General features: G+C 38.9%; 1 long non-coding RNA gene across 2 annotated transcripts in view; it reads left to right on the forward strand.

Annotated features, from left to right (window-relative positions):
* LOC109549081 (uncharacterized) overlaps positions 1 to 22,070 on the forward strand; it is a 65,805-nt gene that overhangs the window by 43,023 nt on the left and 712 nt on the right. The window contains exons 2-3 of one of the 2 annotated variants that reach the window (XR_012330791.1): positions 11,494 to 11,600; positions 11,697 to 12,320. This is a non-coding gene — a long non-coding RNA (uncharacterized lncRNA). Of the gene's footprint in view, positions 1 to 8,051; positions 11,601 to 11,696; positions 12,321 to 22,070 lie in introns of those variants that run through there. The other variant, XR_002175260.3, reaches the window with a different exon arrangement.

The following is a 22,070-nucleotide window of genomic DNA, read 5'->3' on the forward strand; positions in this document are numbered from 1 at the left end:
GCAATTTTTCTTTTCTTTTTTTTTAAATTGGTGTATAGCTGCTTTAAAATGTTGTGTTAGTTTCTGCTGTACAACGAAGAGAATCAACTATATGTATTCATATATCCCCTCCCTCTTGGACCTCCCCCCTGCCCCATCCCACCCATCTAGATCAACCCAGAGCACCAAGTTGAGCTCCCTGTGCTATACAGCAGGTTCCCACCAGCTATCTGTTTTACACATGGTAGTGTATATATGTCAATCCCAGTCTCCCAATTCCTCCCACCCTCTCTTCCCCATCCTCTCCCCACAGTGTCCACACATCCGTTCTGTACGTGTGCGTCTCTATTCCTGAGACCACTTTTATATGTGAAATGTCTTAGGAAGGTCATTTACTAAATCAAAAAATACTGATGAAAGAGTTTTTTCCTATGACTCACCATAATGAGTAGACTTTCAGAAAAAATTGCTTGCCGTGCACTTGCTGGCTGATGCTTTCCAGTATTCTTGTCCCAGCTCCTGCCCTAGCACTAGACTCAGGTGGTTTTCTTCCCAGGTCAGGCAGCAAAGATTGAACATGGGAGAACTCTTGCATCCAGGCCCAGATGATCACTCCAAGTGCGGACCATTTGTCCTGCTGGTCTCTCTCCTTGCCCTGACATTACAGACTTCCCTAGCTGCCTCCTGCCTACAGACTTTTTTAGGGTCCTCGATCTGGCCCCTGCGTCTGTATCCTCATAAAAAAAATGTCTTCAACACATGGGGACAGACGTTAAAGCATCCCCAAATACTCTCATGAATGTGCCTACACATTTTTGCCACTCAGCAAACTTCCACCTGGGAAGTGAAATATCTTCCGAAGAAAACCATAATCTCTCTGAATGATTCTCTTAGGGCTCCTTTTACCTGGATTGCTTTTGGGGGTGGCACACCACTCCCCGATACTGCACAGCAGGGTGAAGGGAGACACCATGGCACTCTCTTCCTTGAATATATTTCAAAGACTCCTTTTCTATGAGTCTCTAACTTTCTCACTAAGTGGGCCACTGGGTGTGATGGTTTCAAGATCCTTTTGGCTCTGCCGTGGGGACACGTATAGAATGTAGGATATTCATCAGTTTTTCTCAGCTGTCGCCAAAATTTGGAGTCCACAAAAAAATCCTATTTCACATCCTGCTGTAAGTGGTTCAGTCACACTTTATGCTATAATAAGGGCTGAATCATGTGGCAAATAAAGTTCCAACATATCTGTGCTCTGACTACCTAGAGTCTCACTTGTGTTGTTATATTAACACAGACATAAATAAGTGATTTCACTTGAAAAAATATCATTAATTTTATTATAGAACCTCTGCTACATGAGCAGAGAGAAATAACAAGCTTAAAAAATCCCCATAGTCCCATGAACGTAAACTTTACATCATTCCTGTTAAATATACCTTAATAGCAGCTAATATGGAAATACTGGTCTTCTTTCTAAAAATCAAATATTTCATGTTAATAGCCATTATTAATAGTTTGAATCTAATGTTGTGATTATACCTCAGCCCTGCTCAGAATAACCTAGCTAAAATGTGGCCATTTAAAAAAATTAATTATTGTTTTTTTCTTACTGAAGTATAGTTGATTTACAATGTTGTGTTAGTTTCTGGTGTAGAGCAAAGTGATTCAGATATATATATATACACACACATGTATTCGTTTCCATTATAGTTTATTACAAAGTATTGAATAAAGTTCCCTGTGCTATACAGTAGGACCTTGTTGTTTATCTATTTTATATAAAGTAGTTTGTATCTGTTATTCCCAAACTCCTAATTTATCCCAAACCCCACCCTTTCCTCTTTGGTAACCATAAGCTTATTTTCTATGTCTGTGAGTCTGTTTCTGTTGTGTAAATAAGTTAATATGTATCATTTTTTAGATTCCACATATAAGTGATATCATATGGTATTTGTCTTTCTCTTTCTGACTTATTTAGCTTAGTATAATAATCTCTAGTTCCATCCATGTTGCTGCAAATGGCATTCATTCTTTTTATGGCTGAGTAATATTCCATTGTATATATGTACCACATCTTCTTTATCCATTCATCTGTCGATGGACATTTAGGTTGTTTCCATGTCTTGGCTATTGTAAACAGTACTGCTGTGAACATAGGGGTGCATGTATCTTTTCAAATTAGAGTTTTCTCTGGATATATGCCAAGGAGTGGGATTGCTAGATTATATGGCAACTCTATTTTTAGGTTTTTTTTTTTTCTTTCTCTTAGTCTGTTTTTTTTTTTTTTTTTACATATTTATTGGAGTATAATTGCTTTACAATGGTGTGTTAGTTTCTGCTTTATAACAAAGTGAATCAGTTACACATATACATATGTTCCCATATCTCTTCCCTCTTGCGTCTTCCTCCCTCCCACCTTCCCTATCCCACCCCTCCAGGCGGTCACAAAGCACCGAGCTGAGCTCCCTGTGCTATGCAGCTGCTTCCCACTAGCTATCTACCTTACGTTTGTTAGTGTATATATGTCCATGCCTCTCTGGCGCTTTGTCACAGCTTACCCTTCCCCCTCCCCATATCCTCAAGTCCATTCTCTAGTAGGTCTGTGTCTTTATTCCTGTCTTACCCCTAGGTTCTTCATGACATTTTTTTTCCCCTTAAATTCCATATATATGTGTTAGCATACGGTATTTGTCTTTCTCTTTCTGACTTACTTCACTCTGTATGACAGACTCTAGGTCTATCCACCTCGTTACAAATAGCTCAATTTCATTTCTTTTAATGGCTGAGTAATATTCCATTGTATATATGTGCCACATCTTCTTTATCCATTCATCCGATGATGGATATTTAGGTTGTTTCCATCTCTGGGTTATTGTAAATAGAGCTGCAATGAACATTTTGGTACATGACCCTTTTTGAATTATGGTTTTCTCAGGGTATATGTCCAGTAGTGGGATTGCTGGGTCATATGGTAGCTCTATTTGTAGTTTTCTAAGGAACCTCCATACTGTTCTCCACAGTGGCTGTATCAATTTACATTCCCATCAACAGTGCAAGAGGGTTCCCTTTTCTCCACACCCTCTCCAGTATTTGTTGTTTCTAGATTTTTTGATGATGGCCATTCTGACAGGTGTGAGAAGATATCTCATTGTAGTTTTGATTTGCATTTCTCTAATGATTAATGATGTTGAGCATTCTTTCATGTGTTTGTTGGCAGTCTGTATATCTTTGGAGAAATGTCTATTTAGGTCTTCTGCCTATTTTTGGATTGGGTTGTTTTTTTTTTTGTTACTGAGCTGCATAAATTTTGGAAATTAATCCCTTGTCATTTGCTTCATTTGCAAATATTTTCTCCCATTATGAGGGTTGTCTTTTGGTCTTATTTATGGTTTCTTTGCTGTGCAAAAGCTTTGAAGTTTCATTAGGTCCCATTTGTTTATTTTTGTTTTTATTTCCATTTCCCTAGGAGGCAGGTCAAAAAGGATCTTGCTGTGATTTATGTCATAGAGTGTTCTGCCTATGTTTTCCTGTAAGAGTTTGATAGTTTCTGGCCTTAAATTTGGGGCTTTAATCCATTTTGAGCTTATTTTTGTGTATGGTGTTAGGGAGTGATCTAATCTCATACTTTTACATGTACCTGTCCAGTTTTCCCAGCACCACTTATCGAAGAGGCTGTCTTTTCTTCACTGTACATTCCTGCCTCCTTTATCAAAGATAAGGTGACCATATGTGCGTGGGTTTATCTCTGGGCTTTTTATCCTGTTCCATTGATGTATCTTTCTGTTTTTGTGCCAGTACCACACTGTCCTGATTACTGTAGCTTCGTAGTATAGTCTGAAGTCAGGGAGCCTGATTCCTCCAGCTCTGTTTTTCATTCTCAAGATTGCTTTGGCTATTCGGGGTCTTTTGTGTTTCCATACAAATTGTGAAATTTTTTGTTCTAGTTCTGTGAAAAATGCCAGTGGTAATTTGATAGGGATTGCATTGAATCTGTAGATTGCTTTGGGAAGTAGAGTCATTTTCACAGTGTTGATTCTTCCAATCCAAGAACATGGTATATCTCTCCATCTATTTGTATCATCTTTAATTTCTTTCATCAGTGTCTTATAATTTTCTGCATACAGGTCTTTTGTCTCCTTAGGTAGGTTTATTCCTAGATATTTTATTCTTTTTGTTGCAATGGTAAATGGGAGTGTTTTCTTGATTTCACTTTCAGATTTTTCATCATTAGTGTATAGGAATGCAAGCGATTTCTCTGCATTAATTTTGTATCCTGAAACTTTACCAAATTCATTCATTAGCTCTAGTAGTTTTCTGGTAGCATCTTTAGGATTCTCTATGTATAGGATCATGTCATCTGCAAACACTGCCAGCTTTACTTCTTCTTTTCCGAATTGGATTCCTTTTATTTCCTTTCCTTCTCTGATTGCTGTGGCTAAAACTTCCAAAACTATGTTGAATAAGATTGGTGAGAGTGGGCAACTTTGTCTTGTTTCTGATCTTAGTGGAAATGCTTTCAGTTTTTCACCATTGAGGATGATGTTGGCTGTGGGTTTGTCATATATGGCCTTTATTATGTTGAGGAAGGTTCCCTCTATGCCTAACTTCTGCAGGGTTTTTATCATAAATGGGTGTTGAATTTTGTCAAAAGCTTTCCCTGCATCTATTGAGATAATCATATGGTTTTTCTCCTTCAGTTTGTTAATATGGTGTATCACATTGATTGATTTGTTTATATTGAAGAATACTTGCATTCCTGGGATAAACCCCACTTGATCATGGTGTATGATCCTTTTACAGTGCTTTTAGATTCTGTTTGCTAGTATTTTGTTGAGGATTTTTGCATCTATGTTCATCAGTGATATTGGCCTGTAGTTTTCTTTCTTTGTGACATCCTTGTCTGGTTTTGGTATCAAGGTGATGGTGGCCTTGTAGAAAGAATTTGGGAGTGTTCCTCCCTCTGCTATATTTTGGAAGAGTTTGATAAGGATAGGTATTAGCTCTTCTCTAAATGTTTGTTAGAATTAGCCTGTGAAGCCATCTGATCCTGGGCTTTTGTTTGTTGGAAGATTTTTAATCACAGTTTCAATTTCAGTGCTTGTGATTGGTCTGTTCATATTTTCTATTTCTTCCTGATTCAGTCTTGGCAGGTTGTGCCTTTCTAAGAATTTGTCCATTTCTTCCAGGTTGTCCATTTTATTGGCATAGAGTTGCTTGTAGTAATCTTTCAGGATCTTTTGTATTTCTGCAGTGTCAGTTGTTACTTCTCCTTTTTCATTTCTAATGCTATTGATTTGAATCTTCTCCCTTTTTTTCTTGATGAGTCTGGCTAATGGTTTATCTATTTTGTTTATCTTCTCAAAGAACCAGCTTTTAGTTTTATTGATCTTCGCTATCGTTTCCTTCATTTCTTTTTCATTTATTTCTGATCTGATTTTTACATTTCTTTCCTGCTGCTAACTTTGGGGTTTTTTTGTTCTTCTTTCTCTAGTTGCTTTAGGTGCAAGGTTAGTTTGCTTATTTGAGATGTTTCCTGTTTCTTAAAGTGGGCTTGTGTTGTTATAAACTTCCCTCTTAGAACTGCTTTTGCTGCATCCCATAGGTTTTGGGTCGTCGTGTCTCCATTGTCATTTGTTTCTAGGTATTTTTTTTAATTTCCTCTTTGATTTCTTCAGTGACCACTTTGTTATTAAGTAGTGTATTGTTTAGCCTCCATGTGTTTGTATTTTTTACACATCTTTTCCTGTAATTGATATCTAGTCTCATAGTGTTGTGGTCGGGAAAGATACTTGATACAATTTCAATTTTCTTAAATCTACCAAGGCTTTATTTGTGACCCAAGATATGATCTATCCTGCAGAATGTTCCATGAACACTTGAGAAAAATGTGTATTTTGTTGTTTTTGGATGGAATGTCCTATAAATATCAATTAAGTCCATCTTGTTTAATGTATCATTTAAAGCTTGTGTTTCCTTATTTATTTTCATTTTGGATGATTTGTCCATTGGTGAAAGTGGGGTGTTAAAGTCCCCTACTATGAATGTGTTACTGTCGATTTCCCCTTTTATTGCTGTTAGTATTTGCCGTATGTATTGAGGTGCTTCTATGTTGGGTGCATAAATATTTACAATTGTTATATCTTCTTCTTGGATCAATCCCTTGATCATTATGTAGTGTCCTTCTTTGTCTCTTCTAATAGTCTTTATTTTAAAGTCCATTTTATCTGATATGAGAATTGCTACTTCAGCTTTCTTTTGGTTTCCATTTGCATGAAATATCTTTTTCCATCCCCTTACTTTCAGTCTGTATGTGTCTCTAGGTCTGAAATGGGTCTCTTGTAGACAGCAAATATATGGATCTTGTTTTTGTATCCATTCAGCCAATCTGTGTCTTTTGGTGGGAGCATTTAGTCCATTTACATTTAAGGTAATTATCAATATGTATGTTCCCATTCCCATTTTTTAAATTGTTTTGGGTTCGTTATTGTAGGTCTTTTCCTTCTCTTGTGTTTCTTGCCTAGAGAAGTTCCTTTAGCATTTGTTGTAAAGCTGGTTTGGTGGTGCTGAACTCTCTCAGCTTTTGCTCGTCTGTAAAGGTTTTAATTTCTCCTTCAAATCTGATTGAGATCCTTGCTGGGTAGAGTAATCTGGGTTGTAGGTTTTTCTCCTTCATCACTTTAAATATGTCCTGCCAGTCCCTTCTGGCTTGCAGATTTTCTGCTGAAAGATCAGCTGTTAACCTTATGGGGATTCCCTTGTGTGTTATTTGTTGTTTTTCCCTTGCTGCTTTTAATATGTTTTCTTTGTATTTAATATTTGACAGTTTGATTAATATGCGTCTTGGCATTTTTCTCCTTAGATTTATCCTGTATGGGACTCTCTGTACTTCCTGGACTTGATTAACTATTTCCTTTCCCATATTAGGGAAGTTTTCAACTATAATCTCTTCAAATATTTTCTCAGTCCCTTTCTTTTTCTCTGCTTTTTCTGGAAACCCTATAATTCAAATGTTGGTGTGTTTAATGTTGTCCCAGAGGTCTCTGAGACTGTCCTCAGTTCTTTTCATTCTTTTTTCTTTATTCTGCTCTGCATTAGTTATTTCCACTATTTTATCTTCCAGGTCACTTATCCGTTCTTCTGCCTCAGTTATTCTGCTATTGATCCCTTCTAGAGTATTTTTAATTTCATTTATTGTGTTGTTCATCGTTGTTTTTTTCATGTTTAGTTCTTCTAGGTCCTTGTTAAATGTTTCTTGCATTTTGTCTGTTCTATTTCCAAGATTTTGGATCATCTTTACTATCATTATTCTGAATTCTTTTTCAGGTAGACTGCCTATTTCCTCTTCATTTGTTAGGTCCATGGGTTTTTATCTTGCTCCTTCATCTGCTGTGTGTTTTTCTGTCTTCTCATTTTGCGTATCTTACTGTGTTTGGGGTCTCCTTTTTGCAGGATGCAGGTTCGTAGTTCCCGTTGTTTTTGGTGTCTGTCCCCAGTGGCTAAGGTTGGTTCAGTGGGTTGTGTAGGCTTCCTGGTGGAGGGGACTAGTGCCTGTGTTCTGGTGGATGAGGCTGGATCTTGTCTTTCTGGTGGGCAGGTCCACGTCTGGTGGTGTGTTTTGGGGTGTCTGTGGACTTTATGATTTTAGGCGGCCTCTCTGCTAATGGGTGTGGTTGTGTTCCTGTCTTGCTAGTTGTTTGGCATAGGATGTCCAGCACTGTAGCTTGCTGGTCGTTGAGTGAAGCTGGGTGCTGGTGTTGAGATGGAGATATCTGGGAGTTTTTCGCCATTTGATATTATGTGGAGCTGGGAGGTCTCTTGTGGACCAGATGTCTCCCACCTCAGAGGCACAGCACTGACTCCTGGTTGCAGCACCAAGAGCCTTTCGTCCACATGACTCAGAATAAAGGGGAGAAAAAGTAGAAAGAAAGAATTAGTAGAAGTAGAAAGAAAGAAAGAAGGGAGGGAGGGAGGGAGGGAGGAAGGAAGGAAGGAAGGAAATAAAGAAAGAAGATAAAGTAAAATAAAATATAATAAAATTATTAAAATAAAAAAATAATTATTAAGAGAAAAAAAAGAAAAGAAAAATTAAAAAGAAAGCAAAACAAAACAAAACAAAATGGACGGATAGAACCCTAGGACAAATAGTGCAAGCAAAGCTGTACAGACAAAATGTCACACAGAAGCATATACATACACACTCACAAAAAGAGGAAAACGGGAAAAAATCATAAATCTTGCTCTCAACGTCCACCTCCTTAATTTGGGATGATTCGTTGTCTATTCATGTATTCCACAGATGCAGGGTACATCAAGTTGATTGTGGAGCTTTAATCCGCTGCTTCTGAGGCTGCTGGGAGAGATTTTCCTTTTTCTTCTTTGTTCTCACAGCTCCCAGGGGCTCAGCTTTGGATTTGGCCCTGCCTCTGCGTGTAGGATGCCGGAGGGCGTCTGTTCTTCGCTCAGACAGGACGGGGTTAAAGGAGCCGCAGATTCGGAGGCTCTGGCTCACTCAGGCCGGGGGGGAGGGAGGGGCGTGGAGTGCTGGGCGAGCCTGCGGCTGCAGAGGCCGGCATGACGTTGCACGAGCCTGAGGCGCACCGTGAGTCCTCCTGGAGGAGTTGTCCCTGGATCCCGGAACCCTGGCAATGGCGGGCTGCACAGGCTCCCCGGAAGAGGGGGTGTGGATAGTGACCTGTGCTCGCACACAGGCTTCTTGGTGGCGGCAGCAGCAGCCTTAGCGTCTCATGCCCGTGTCTGGGGTCCATGCTTTTAGCCGCGGCTCGCGCCCGTCTCTGGGGCTCCTTTAAGTAGCGCTCTTAATCCCCTCTCCTCGCGCACCAGGAAACAAAGAGGGAAGAAAAAGTCTCTTGCCTCTTCGGCAGGTCCAGACTTTTCCCCGGACTCTCTCCCGGCTAGCCGTGGCGCATTAACACCCTGTAGGCTGTGTTCACGCCGCCAACCCCAGTCCTCTCCTGGCGCTCCGACCGAAGCCCAAGCGTCAACTCCGAGCCCCATCCGCCCCGGCGGGTGAGCAGACAAGCCTCTCGGGCTGGTGAGTGCCGGTTGGCCCTGATCCTCTGTGCGGGAATCTCTCCGCTTTGCCCCCCGCACCCCTGTTGCTGTGCTCTCCTCCGCGGCTCCGAAGCTTCACCCCTCTGCCACCCCCAGTCTCCGCCCGCGAAGGGGCTTCCTAGTGTGTGGCAACCTTTCCTCCTTCATAGCTCCCTCCCACCGGTGCAGGTCCCGTCCCTATCCTTTTGTCTCTGTTTATTCTTTTTTCTTTTTCCCTACCCAGGTACGTGGGGGGTTTCTTGCCTTTTGGGAGGTTTGAGGTCTTCTGCCAGCGTTCAGTGGGTGTTCTATAGGAGTTGTTCCATGTGTAGATATATTTCTGGCGTATCTGTGGGGAGGAAGGTGAACTCTGCGTCTTTCTCTTCCACCATCTTCCCGGAAGCCTATTTTTAGTTTTTTAAGGAATCTCCATACTGTTTTCCATAGTGGCTTCACCAATTTACATTCCCACCAACAGTGTAGGAAGGTTCCCTTTTCTTCTAAAGTGTGATCATTTTTAATTTTAGTCATATAAGTTTCAAAATTTAATTCTGGAAGAATCCTGAGAGGTTATTATTCTGGGCTCAGCAGTTCACCAGTAGAACTTTTTGTGAAAATGTTCGTTATGCACCATCTGACATACGTGGTTGGGGAGCACTTGAAATGTGACACGTGTGACCAAGGAATTGAATTTTAAATTATATCGAATTTTAATTATTAAAAGTTAGATTTAAATAGCCATATGTGACTAGTGGCTACTGTATTGAACAACTCAGTTCTACCTTTACACAGACTTAGTTAAGTCTCAACTAATAATACAACAATTTTTTTTCTTTTGTAAGTGCCTTTTTTTTCCATGAAAAGTAAGACTAGAATTATTGAGTAATGTGGGAATAGATATAGATTCCTCTGCCTTAGACTACCTACTTTATCAAATGGAATAATTTAAAGGAGAAAATCAGCCCTGCCTTTTGACTACTAAGTGATCCTAGGCAATGGCATTTCTGTATTATTGACACGGAGGGAGCCTTCCTTTAGGGACCTTCCATGGCTTGTATTTGGTAGAGATGTAGAGTTCACAGCACATTTTCTCAATTTTTTTTTTTTTTCAGAAAGAATCCCTTGTATTATTATCATTCTCATGTTAGGGGTGCAGAGGCTGAGCGACAGTGATCTGCCAGTTTTATCAGCATGAGTGTGAGGAGAGAGGAGGAGGCGGTCTGGTTCAGTTCACACAAAACGTTTCCTAGGGACTCATTGCTTGTGGCAGGTACTGTGTTATGTGCAGAAGATTCAGAGAGGAATAAAATAAAGCTCTCCTCCCTTGGATATTTTGGGTGCTCTCCCCTGAGGGAGGGAGAAGAGTGAGGCTGGCTGTGGACAGTCACATCACCTCTCTAGGAGACTACTTACTAACCGTTCTCTCCATCTGGGTGTCAGCACCCCACGCCCCTTCTTCTAAGCCTGTTGGGCACTCTGCCAGTCCTTATTCCACTGACCTGCACTTTCTATTAAGGCTTGTCTGCATCTCACCATATCTTCAAAACTCACCCCTTTTTAAAATAAATCCTCCTTCTTGAATTATCTGGTAAATGTCATCTGGTTCTGGTTGGGACACAGAGTGATACATCCCCTCCTTCTAATTGAACTGTTTCTGGGGGTACATCTCCTCTCTTCTTGGGTTGGGTGGAACAGCAGCACCAAGGTCTCTGTTCTTGAACACTGACTGACACATGGAGTGTGATACTGTAGATTCCAGCACTCTAGATGCCCAGCATGCTGGGATCCTTAACCCCATCACAAGAGATGCCTCTGTGTTGAGCTGTGGGTTTAAATTGAGGCAGCATACCTTGGCAAATTATTCCATTACGGTATATCTAACAGAAGAAATATTTAAATCTATCAACGATCTGATAACAGATTCTGTTAACAGGTATAACTTTATTTATTGACCAACCATAGAAGGATTTCATTTATAGAGTGGGTGGTCAATAAATGATTTTGTTGATGACTAAGTTTGGATTTATTCTTAAATTATGATGCATTGTAAATACATACCAGAAATGAACAAATATATTAATTAAGAGGTCAGTATATTAACATTATTTAATATATCTGAATCACATGATTGTATTTTAACACAAATCTATTAATCTTTACTTAGATTATCATCAGGAAACACTTTTAGTCTTTTAAATAATGTAATTGAAGTAGCTGCCTATTTTATACTAAATGATTATTAGAGTATGATGTGTCATACACTGTGGTAGGTACTAGGATTAAAGTGGTGAACAGGTAGATACTGTTTGCATTTGGGGAGTGTATATTTTATTGGGTAAGATGTATGCCAAAGGAATAATTTGCAAGTAATTTATGTATTGCAATTGTTGCATAGTTATGTGGTTTTTGTTTCCTTTTCCCCTTCCTCATTCTACAACCCCTCCCCCACCCGACCTGGAGCCTGACTGATATTGAGACCAAGAAAACAGGGGATTTTTTTGGAAATTTGACTCAAGGAGGAGACAGATATTCTTTAGCATAATAAAGTGCAGGAGATACACTAAAAGGTATTAATCTTGGTAGTATGAAGATGATAATGGCTTTATACTGAGGCTCTAAAAGACTGACCTCAGTGAAAATTGTTTTCCCTTCTCTTCTCTCAGTGATGAAAATCTCTGGAATAATATGGCAATGAAACATAAAGGAGCTGAACAAGAAGAGATCCAGTGACAGAGTCTGGGTGTCTGCTTGAAGGAGTTGAGAGTGAGGAGAAAAGAGGCATAAAGAGAATCAGAGGCTGTGGAAGGAAGGAGATACTTTTATGCTTACATCTGGTTGGCCATATGGGAATGCCATGAATCTAGAGGAGCTGGGTGTAGAACCAGCTTTCAAGACAGTCCTCAATGATTCTAGCCCCCTTGTATTCACGTCCTTTTGTAGTCTCCTCCCACATTGGAAAAGGCTGACTTGTATAACCAATAGGATATTGTAGAAATGATTGTGTCTTTGGAGTTGATGTTATAAAAGATATGTGGCTTCTGTCCTGTTCTTTTGGACCACTCAGTCTGGGAGAAGCCAGCTGCTATGTTGTGAGGACTCTCAAGCAGCTCTATGGAGAGGTCAATAAGTGAGGCCACATGAGTGAGAAATCCTGGAAATGGATCTTCTAGCGTCAGTCAAGTTTTCAGATGACTACAGCCTGGGCTCATATCTTGCCTGTGAAATCAAGAGACCCTGAGCCAGAACCACCTGCTGAGCTTCTTCTGAATTACTGACTCAAAGAAACTGTGAGTAATAAATCTGTGTTGTTTTAAATTACTGTGCATTGGAGTAATTAATTATGTAACAATAGATAACTAATACACTGAGAAGTGAATTAAATAGAATCCATTCCAAGTTTCCACTGCCCTGTGAATTCTGTAGGAGTTGAACATGTTCTAATGTGAACTATTTGTTTGTTCTTTTGAATTCTGTGTCTGCTTGAGTAGCTCAAAGCAAGCCTTTAGGAAAATGAACTATACTTTTCCACCCTTCATGATAAAGGATGTGATGTTCCGGTTACAATTTTAAGTGCTGAAAGGAGAAATCCAGGGGACAATGAAAGAACGTAACTCATTGATAGTGTTACTGCTTACGTGTAAGAGTAATACAGGTGTGAGAGACTGAGTAATCTGAACAGAACTATACTGTATGCACCTGTCTTAAGAATCACCAGCATGAGGTTTTTCCTGCTGGAAGTATCTGTGTTCTTCTTTCCTCAGTTCCATTGACCTTTTCTTTTCTTTTTTTTTTTTTAAACATTTATTTAAATCCATTTCTGTCGTAATTTGGATCATATTTTTGCTTCTCTACCCCTTTGAAAAACAACTTTGTTGCTCTCTCTTTTGGTAATAGAATATTCTAAAGCCCTCTATTTGTATTCTACATTATCGCTTCATTTCAAAACCCAAATCCTTAAAATTGGCATTGCTTAGCAAATTAACGACTTATTCCATAGTGCTACCTTGTTATGTTTTCTATTGTTTAATGTAACACTTTGGCCATTGCATAAAGGAATATGTACCAATGAATCTAATTGAAATACCATCCTGAGTTCCTCTTTAAGTAGAAAAAAGCCTATTAAAATTAATTCATTACAAAAACCCCACTGTATTCAGCAAGGCAATTTCAAGCAGAGTGATACCACTATCTCCCTTGCTCAGATGTTGCTATTTACACATTTAACATCCTGAACCACTATGGAGATTTTAAAACTATTTAAGCATTAGCATAAAGCTGGCATGTGAACCGGATATATCTGCCTATTGCTTTTACATATTTGACTCCTTCTCTCCTTTGCCATCAAACTCAGAAATATTCACTAGTTCTAGGTAGATTATATTATTAAGGAAAGTCAGGTTCTGGCGCCCCCTTGTGTAGAAATGCTCCAGGTGTTAGTCTTATTGGCAGATCAGTTGTAGTTTGTTTAGGGAAATGTGGAAGGATGAATCATTTTTCCATTTATTTATGCAACATGATTTGAATTTCTGAAACAATGTGACTTACTTCTTGCTCAGTTATAAGACTGAGGAACTGAGATAAATGTCTATTAAAGCAAACATGAGACATTATAAAAACTCTTGATAAAACAATTAAATTCCTATTAAATTTTGATTTGTTAGATGGAATCATTTGTTCTCACTTGTACTGATAATAATTAATTGCCAAAATACCATTGACTAAATTCACTAAAGGGGAGTCTTCCATTCACCGTTTATCCTCTCAACTCCGGGGCCGGGACCCACCACTGTTAGGAAGAATGTCCCTGCAGACACAATTCCACAATTCATCCTAGTGCCCAATTCCTACCCTGGCATCTCCTACACAGTGGTCTACCTTGGCTTGTCCTCCACTGACATGTTACTTTTCTTTCCTGAGGTCGGAAAAAATAATTTAGTGATCCTTGAACACTTAACAAGAGTTGGAGTCTGAGTAATGGTACTGGGATAGCACAGTGCTTGTATGCCTAGACCACACAAAGCTAGGAATAAAATTAGGCTCACAACATGTAAATTATTTCTCTGATTCTGTTTATCCCTGCCTCTGTGGAACCTCCAGCTGCCTCCAGGTATCCCCATCCCAACTATTTCTGGGCGTTCCCACAAATTCCCAGAAGGGCTCACATTCAGTTCTCTTAGCCACTGTGCAGTCACATATTTTCCTCTCTTTACGCCAGATTCTGGGGATGCACAGGCTGCCTGGTGTTGCCTGTTAGTGTGGGTGTAGGCTGCTGATGAATGTGTGGTCATAATGATGCTGCCCTTGCCACGTTGAGGCCAGCTCAGGTCACTGGAGCTTTACCCTGTGGCCGGAAATGTCCGGACACTGCTGGTGTGCTGGAGCTCTAGCTACGCCAAGGCTTCACTCTGTGTTTTGATTTCTCAAATCTGTTCTGGCTTCTTCTCTGATTGTGGAAAATGTCTACCCTTGTTGTATCATCTTTCAGTGCTGACCTCTGAGCCAGGCAGCTCTCCTGTATTCCTGTTAAAGGCTCCATCTCTGCGGCTCTGGCCCGTGTCCCTGGAGGGAGGGAAGGCACAGCTGGGAGGAAGAAGGGACATCACTGGACAAAGTGAATTGCACTTGCCTGCTGTTTCGCCTCTCACTCTTTACCCAGGGCGTTTTTGTTAGAAGAAACAGTGAGCTTCACTTCTCTTTCTTACTTTGACTAAAGGCTCCCTCTTCCCAAACAGATTCCTCATAGCTCTGATTCATCTGTTTGCAGAAATGCTCAGACATGTCTGCGTCTAGGAAGAATGCAGCTCACGCTCCAGTGGGGCTCTTCCTGTATTCATTAGTGGTGAGAAGGTGATAGTGGACGGTGGTGCCAGGTTAAGAGAAAAGAAACATCTTTAGATGGAAGATGCTGGCTCTCCTCACGCTTCTAAAATGTTCTAGCAGTTATTCTTGAGGGGAGAATACATCTCATGGAAACTTGGAGGATAGTTTCAAAAGTTCTTGAACATATCATGAGAGAATAATGCTAAAAATTAGATGTTCTTGCTTTATTCTATCTTGTAACATACTTTCACCTTGTGATGTATTCAGCAAATATTACACAGAATTATTGTAAAGTTCCTGCTTACAAATATTAAGGTTACAACAGACCATATAGTCAAATGCCCCTGTAAGTGAGAAGGTGTTTTCTAAAGGGAGGTTAGCTTGACTATCCAGAAGTCTGCATAAAGACTTTTTTGTTTCTTCTATTTTTCTAGGTAATTATATCGTGCTCCTAGCACCTCCTCATTTCTGTCTCTAGCATTTTATGGTGCAATAATATAAACCTAGATCTTGTTGATATTTACAGTTAGGTAGCCTGAAGACAGCACTGCTAAGTGGAGGTGGCCTGCCTTTTTTCGAATCCAGGTGCTCCACTTACCAGCCGAATAACCTTGACAAGTAACATTGGCCCTCTAAACCTCAGTTTCCTGATATATGAAGTGGGATAAATAATACTGACAGTACTTACTCATAGGTTGCAAGACTTCACTGAGGTTATTAATAAGAGCTAGGATAGTACAGGAAATGCAGTAAAGACTTGAGAAACTCTTGTCCTTACTAAAACAAAATAAAAATTTTCTCACTAAAGTGAGTTTTTATATGCCAATTATTCCTCAGTAAAGCTGTTAATAAAAGTGAGGGAAGAAAATTTTAAGTAAAAATTGTTTGACCAAAAGAAAATGCTAAGCTTGACTCCCAAAAATTCTGAGATTTTTTTCAAAGGAAGATAAAGTTCTGGGAAAGACGGACAGAAGGTCTGTGCTTCCTTCACCACTTTATGGAAGAAGGAGTGTCTGGGGAAAACATGAATTGGGGTCATAAAGTGTCCTTTGTGATAAATTCGAATCACTGCTTTACTGTGTCTTACCTGGGTTAGCACCATCCAAAAGGTAGCCATTAGCCCCATGTGGCTACTGAGCACTTGAAATGTAGCTAATCTGAAGTGAAATGTGATATCAGTATGAAATATACATCAGATCTGAACATTTATTATAAAAATAAGTAAAATAATTTATTTGAAATTTTAAGGTATTGATTGCATGTTGGAAGTGATAATACTTTGGATATTTTTAAAGGAAATATATTAACAAAAATTAATTTTACCCGCTTTTTTAAAAGGTTTTTTTCTAAATGTGGCTGCTGAAAATTTAAAAAATTATATATTTAGATTGAATTATATTTCTATAGGACAGTGCCTTTTCTTGTTGACCCAGGGATACACAGGAAGGACATAACTTCTGGAAGAAATGATACTGAGGCAGGTTACTTTTTTTTTTTTTTGCGGTACGCGGGCCTCTCACCGCTGTGGCCTCTCCCGTTGCGGAGCACAGGCTCCGGACGCGCAGGCTCAGCGGCCATGGCTCATGGGCCCAGCTGCTCCGCGGCATGTGGGATCTTCCCAGACCGGGGCACGAACCCGTGTCCTCGGCATCGGCAGGCGGACTCTCAACCACTGCTCCACCAGGGAAGCCCCAAGGCAGGTTACATTTTTAATGTCAGAGTATTCCCATTAAATTTGTAAAATTTTTATATATCCAGTTCTCAGAAGAGTAAACTCTGGATTTAGATATTATGGCTTCAAATATAGACACCATCATTGACTATCTGTATGATCTTGAACAAGTGTCTGAATCTCAGCTTTTTCCCCTCCCCCTCCAACCATAGGGGTGATATTATTACCTAGGTCCAGAATCTCAGATGTTCAAGAATACATGCTTTTACCTTTCCATAACTGAAATTAATTTCTATTATGAATGCTCAGTCCATCTATTGGTGAAAACAATCTCAGTCCTTTCAGAGTTCACGTTCCCCCATATATAAAAATGCACCCTTTCCTCTAAGTAGTACACAGGTAAGGGAGGAAGAGCATATGATCAGCTGGGTCATTCTCTTGCCTGTCTGGGGTTTAGATATCAAAGTTGCTATTTCTTCCTCATCCCAATTGCAAGGGCTCTTCAGGCACCCTAGTTTTCTCTTCCATGTAGACACACTTTAGGGTTTATGGAAAACAATCATCCAGTTACAAAACCTACCTTCTAGGTACATTAACAGGAATAAACAAGATGATCCATGTAAAGTGTTTAGCACAATGCCTAAACAAATTAAGCACCTAGTAAAGGTAATTATTATTATTAATATTGTTGATGCTGTTGCTCTTGTTCTCAGCCAATGCATGTTGGGTTTCCAGAGATCTGGTTGCCAGAAAAGAGGTGGGTGAGGTTACCATTTTCTTTTGCTCCTTTTTTAGTATTGAGAGTGAGGAGAGAAACTGGATACACTGGGGGTAAACAAAGCAAAACAAAACATTGGTTTCCAATTACTCTTTGTGCTGTTCAAGAGATTAGCAGCTAGGACTGGTGCTGGGAAGACACGTGAGCGTGTGTTGGTAGTGGATTAAAAACTGTAGATCTTCTAAAGTTGAAGGGAATCATTTAATGGTAGAAATAACAATGGCATAAATAGTTATTAAGCATCTCTGACATGCCAAGAATGTGATAAGTGATGTGGAGGATACAAAGGATGTGAAAGTCATAGTCCATGCATTTGAAGAATTTATAGTTGCATAAATGAAAAATACGTATTGCATTTCTAAAATGAGAGATGATAGTGGGTTGGAAGGCTGACCATTTCTGCATGGTTTCATATGGTGATGACACTTTGGTGGGGATGTCAAAACTCAGGGTTAATGATAAAACTTTGGATAAAGAAACTCAATTTGTTAGTGTACTTTGAGCTAATAGAGATGTCAGAAACTTATTCTTTCTAACCAAACTCAAAAGAAGCTAATGGATAATTAGAATGTTGATGTATTAATGTACAGTGGGGAATATTCTTTTCAAGTGAGGAGAATACTTGTGTAAAATTTACTGATGGCTAATATCCAGTAGAAGATAAAATGAATATTTTTTTCAATTCATTAATATTCATTTTATTGATACATTCATTTTGTCATCTGGTTGGTACTAGATGACACTAAAGTTTTACTTTAAATGTATAACAGAATTCTTTCACATCAAAAAGTTTATCTACTAATTACACTTTTAAATATGCAGATTGAGAAAAGACTTCTCATGTTAAGATTTTAATAGTTAAAATATCACAGATCAACATGAGGGAAGCCAGTGTTTTGCAAGAGGATGGTTTGAAAACCGCTGCTACAAATTTGAATGCCTTCTTATCTTGGTGCTTGTCTTTTATGCACTTGCATTTATTAAGGGGTTAAGACTTGATCTAATCTTTGAATGAAGTGTTAGATTTGGATTAGAATAAAAATAGGACATAAAACCTGGAGAGTGAGTAAAGTGTAGGAGAAAGATGTGCAGACAGACCTTTACTAGAATGCAGAGGAGAATCAAGTTAGACTAAAGAGAGAATGTGTTTTTTGGAGACTAGATTTGATAGGCAACATGACCCTACTGTATCATATTAAATTGCACAGTGGATGAGAGTATGATATTTGTTGGAAAAACCTAAACTAAAAGGCTTATAAATCTCTTAACAAGACTATTGGTCTATGTGTCTGTTTTTGTGCCAGTAACATACTGTTTTGATTACTGTAGCTTTATAGTATAGTCTGAAGTCAGGGAGCATTATTCCTCCAGCTTTGTTCTTCTTTATCAAGATTGTTTTGGCTATTTGGAGTCATTTGAGAGATTATCATACTAAGTGAAGTAAGGCAGACAGAGAAAGACAAATATCATATGATATCACTTATATGTGGAATCTAAAAAAATGATACATATGAACTTATTTACAAAACAGAAATAGATTCACAAACATAGAAAACAAACTTGTGGTTACCAAAGGGGAAGGAGGGTGAGGGATAATTTAGGAGTTTGGGATTAACATATATGTATTGCTATATATAAAATAGGTAAACAACAAGGGCTTACTGTATGGCACAGGGAACTATATTCAAAACTTATAATAAACCATAATGGAAAAGAATCTAAAAAAGAATATATATATATATATATATATATATATATATATATATACACACACACGCAGACATATATATGTATACAATGGAAGCACTTTGTTGTACACCTGAAAATAACACATTGTAAATCAACTATACTTCTATTAAAAAAAAGAATAGTGAAATTTGGAGTGATAATTTCCACTTAACAATTGGATGTTGCTAAGATGCTAAGTATGACATGTCATGTAATAAAATTTATTTGAATTTTTCCACTCCATGAACTTCATTTTCAAAATGTTAACGATTTGGATGATAAAGGGGGCTTACTTTGTATTTACCTTCTGTCAGCACTTGTTAAAAGTCACTTTACAAGCAGTTCTTTGAAACATTATTTGGAGAATCACCTATTCTGAACTATGATGTGAACTATGAATGTGTCTGGTTTTAAACCACCTTTGCCTCTCAAAGCTGTTTTTTTTAGATGATAATTTAATAGATAGGCTCTTTGAGGCAAAAAGTAGCATAACACATATAATGCAGAGTTATTATCAAATCTTCTTTCAATATTTCTTCCCGTATCTCCACTAAATCTTATTTAATAACATCAAATTGAGTTATAGAATATATTAGAACTGTAAGGGATCTTGCGTCACATGGTTGCAATCTCTTTGTTTCTCTGGAATCCTCTAAGGGATTGGAGGAAATATAATTCAAAGTAGTCTTTTTTTTTCTAGGTGGTTCCTAGGGACTAGCCCAACCTTATAACCTGGCCAAGATTGCAACATTTTGCTCTGTATCTACAGTCAAGCCTTCTTGTGTTCTTCTGACATCTTGTTTGCTTCACATGGTGAAGCAAAACATGCTTTCTTTATTTGATCCCTTTTTGTTAATTTTGATACTCAGTTTCATAGCATTTATCCTCCCACAAATGAATAGAATATGGCAAATTTATTTTTGTGTCATGAATTTGGTGAATGTAGCAATGCTAGTTCCCACCTTCACTGTGTATTCATCAGTGAGATGCTTAATTGGGTGTGTTGACTTGGCTAGGCCACAGTATCCAGATGTTCAATGTTCAATAGATAAAACACTAGTCTAGATGTTGCTGTGAAGGTATTTTATGACAAGATTAACATCTAAATCAGTAGACTTTGGGTAAAGCAAATTACTCTCCCATAATGTGGGTGGCCCTCACCTCATCACAGTTGAAGGCCTTAAGAGAAAAAGACCAACTTCCCTGAGGAAGAGGGAATTCTGCCTGCAGGCTGCCTTCAGGCTCAAGTTGCAACATCATCTCTTTCTTGGGTCTGCAGCATGCAGACCTAGACTGGCACAAGTCAAGTCTTGCAGATTTTGTGCTTGCCAGCCTCCATAATTGTGTGATACAATTTCTTTTCTTTTTTCTTTTTTTTAACATCTTTATTTCAGTATAATGCTTTACAATGGTGTGTTAGTTTCTGCTGTGTAACAAAGTGAATCAGCTATATGTGTACATATATCCCGATATCTCCTCCCTCTTGTGTCTCCCTCCCACCCACCCTATCCCACCCCTTTAGGTGGACACAAAGCATAGAGCTGATCTCCCTGTGCTATGCGGCTGCTTCCCACTAGCTATCTATTTTACATTTGGTAGTGTATGTGTCCATACCACTCTCTCACTTCATCCCAGCTTACCCTTCCCCCTGCCCCATGTCCTCAAGTCCACTCTCTACATCTGCATCTTTATTCCTGTCCTGCCCCTAGGTTCTTCAGAACCACTTTTTTTTTTTTTAGATTCCATATATATGTGGAATATGAGGAATATAAATTCCTCTCTGTCATTCCCTATCTATCTATCTACCTATCTATCTATGTAGATCTAGATCTATAGTTTCTCAGGAGAATCCTGACTAATATAATCAGTCAATCAGGATTAAGGATCTACCTCTGGCCAAAATTCATTTAAAATCCTAGAGTTAGAGTTTAAAGTGAAAGTGAAAGACTAGAGTCACATTTTGTAGATGAATAAATCAGTCTTCATAAGTAAAGAGAAGAAAAATAGAAGTCCAAAAACAAGAAAATAATTTACTCAATGATTTTATTTTTGTCCAGTAGCTCAATCCTTCAAATAGAAGGGGATTTCACTGTATCAGAGATTAGTTACCATTGGGAGCGGATCCAGGTTTTGCTCGTATAGTTTAGGGAGCTGTATTTAAGAAGAGAATATAAAAGTACTACTACCAAATTAGGTATGGAAGTGAATATTTAGGTTGAGAAGAGGAATCACAACAATTTACAAAAGTTTAAAAGCTGAAAAATACTGCAAACATAACAAAATCCACAAAGAAAACGTACACTTTTTATTAACTAATTGCCTGATATACCTGTACATTACTACCCCCCAGTAGTTTTTATTTATTTATTTTTTTAATTTTTTTTTGCGATACGCGGGCCTCTCACTGTTGTGGCCTCTCCCGTTGTGGAGCACAGGCTTTGGACGCGCAGGCTCAGCGGCCATGGCTCACGGGCCTAGCTGGTCCGCGGCATGTGGGATCTTCCCGGACCGGGGCACGAACCCGTGTCCCCTGAATCGGCAGGCGGACTCTCAACCAATGTGCCACATGGAAGCCCCACCCCAGTAGTTTTTTGGTCTATATTATTGATTATCACTTGAGAATATACAGATAATTTAGTCCATAAATTCCACACTACCAACAAACTTCCATGCCAGACACTGTAAGATACATTCACATGGAGATGGGACTTTGACTTGCACCTTCCTGTCATGATGGGTGAACAGACCTAGTCTTTATTGGAAAGACTTTATTGAAAGTCTTTCCTTTCCTCAGATGGCTGGTAATCACTTAACTGTACATCCATGTGACTGTAAGCCATATAAATATATCCTGCAAAGCTCAAACTAAATGTGTCCATACTTACCTTTCCTTACCAGAGTCTAAAAACCCCACAGCCACTCCTTCACCACCCAACTCAAGGGGACATGTGAGGGAAGGGAATTCAGAGAAAGAGACAAAGGACCTTAAGATAAGGTATCCTTATTTTGTGATTTTTACAGAAACATACAATTATGTGA

The sequence above is a fragment of the Tursiops truncatus genome, chromosome 3, assembly GCF_011762595.2.
Source record: "Tursiops truncatus isolate mTurTru1 chromosome 3, mTurTru1.mat.Y, whole genome shotgun sequence".
Lineage (NCBI taxonomy): Eukaryota > Metazoa > Chordata > Mammalia > Artiodactyla > Delphinidae > Tursiops > Tursiops truncatus.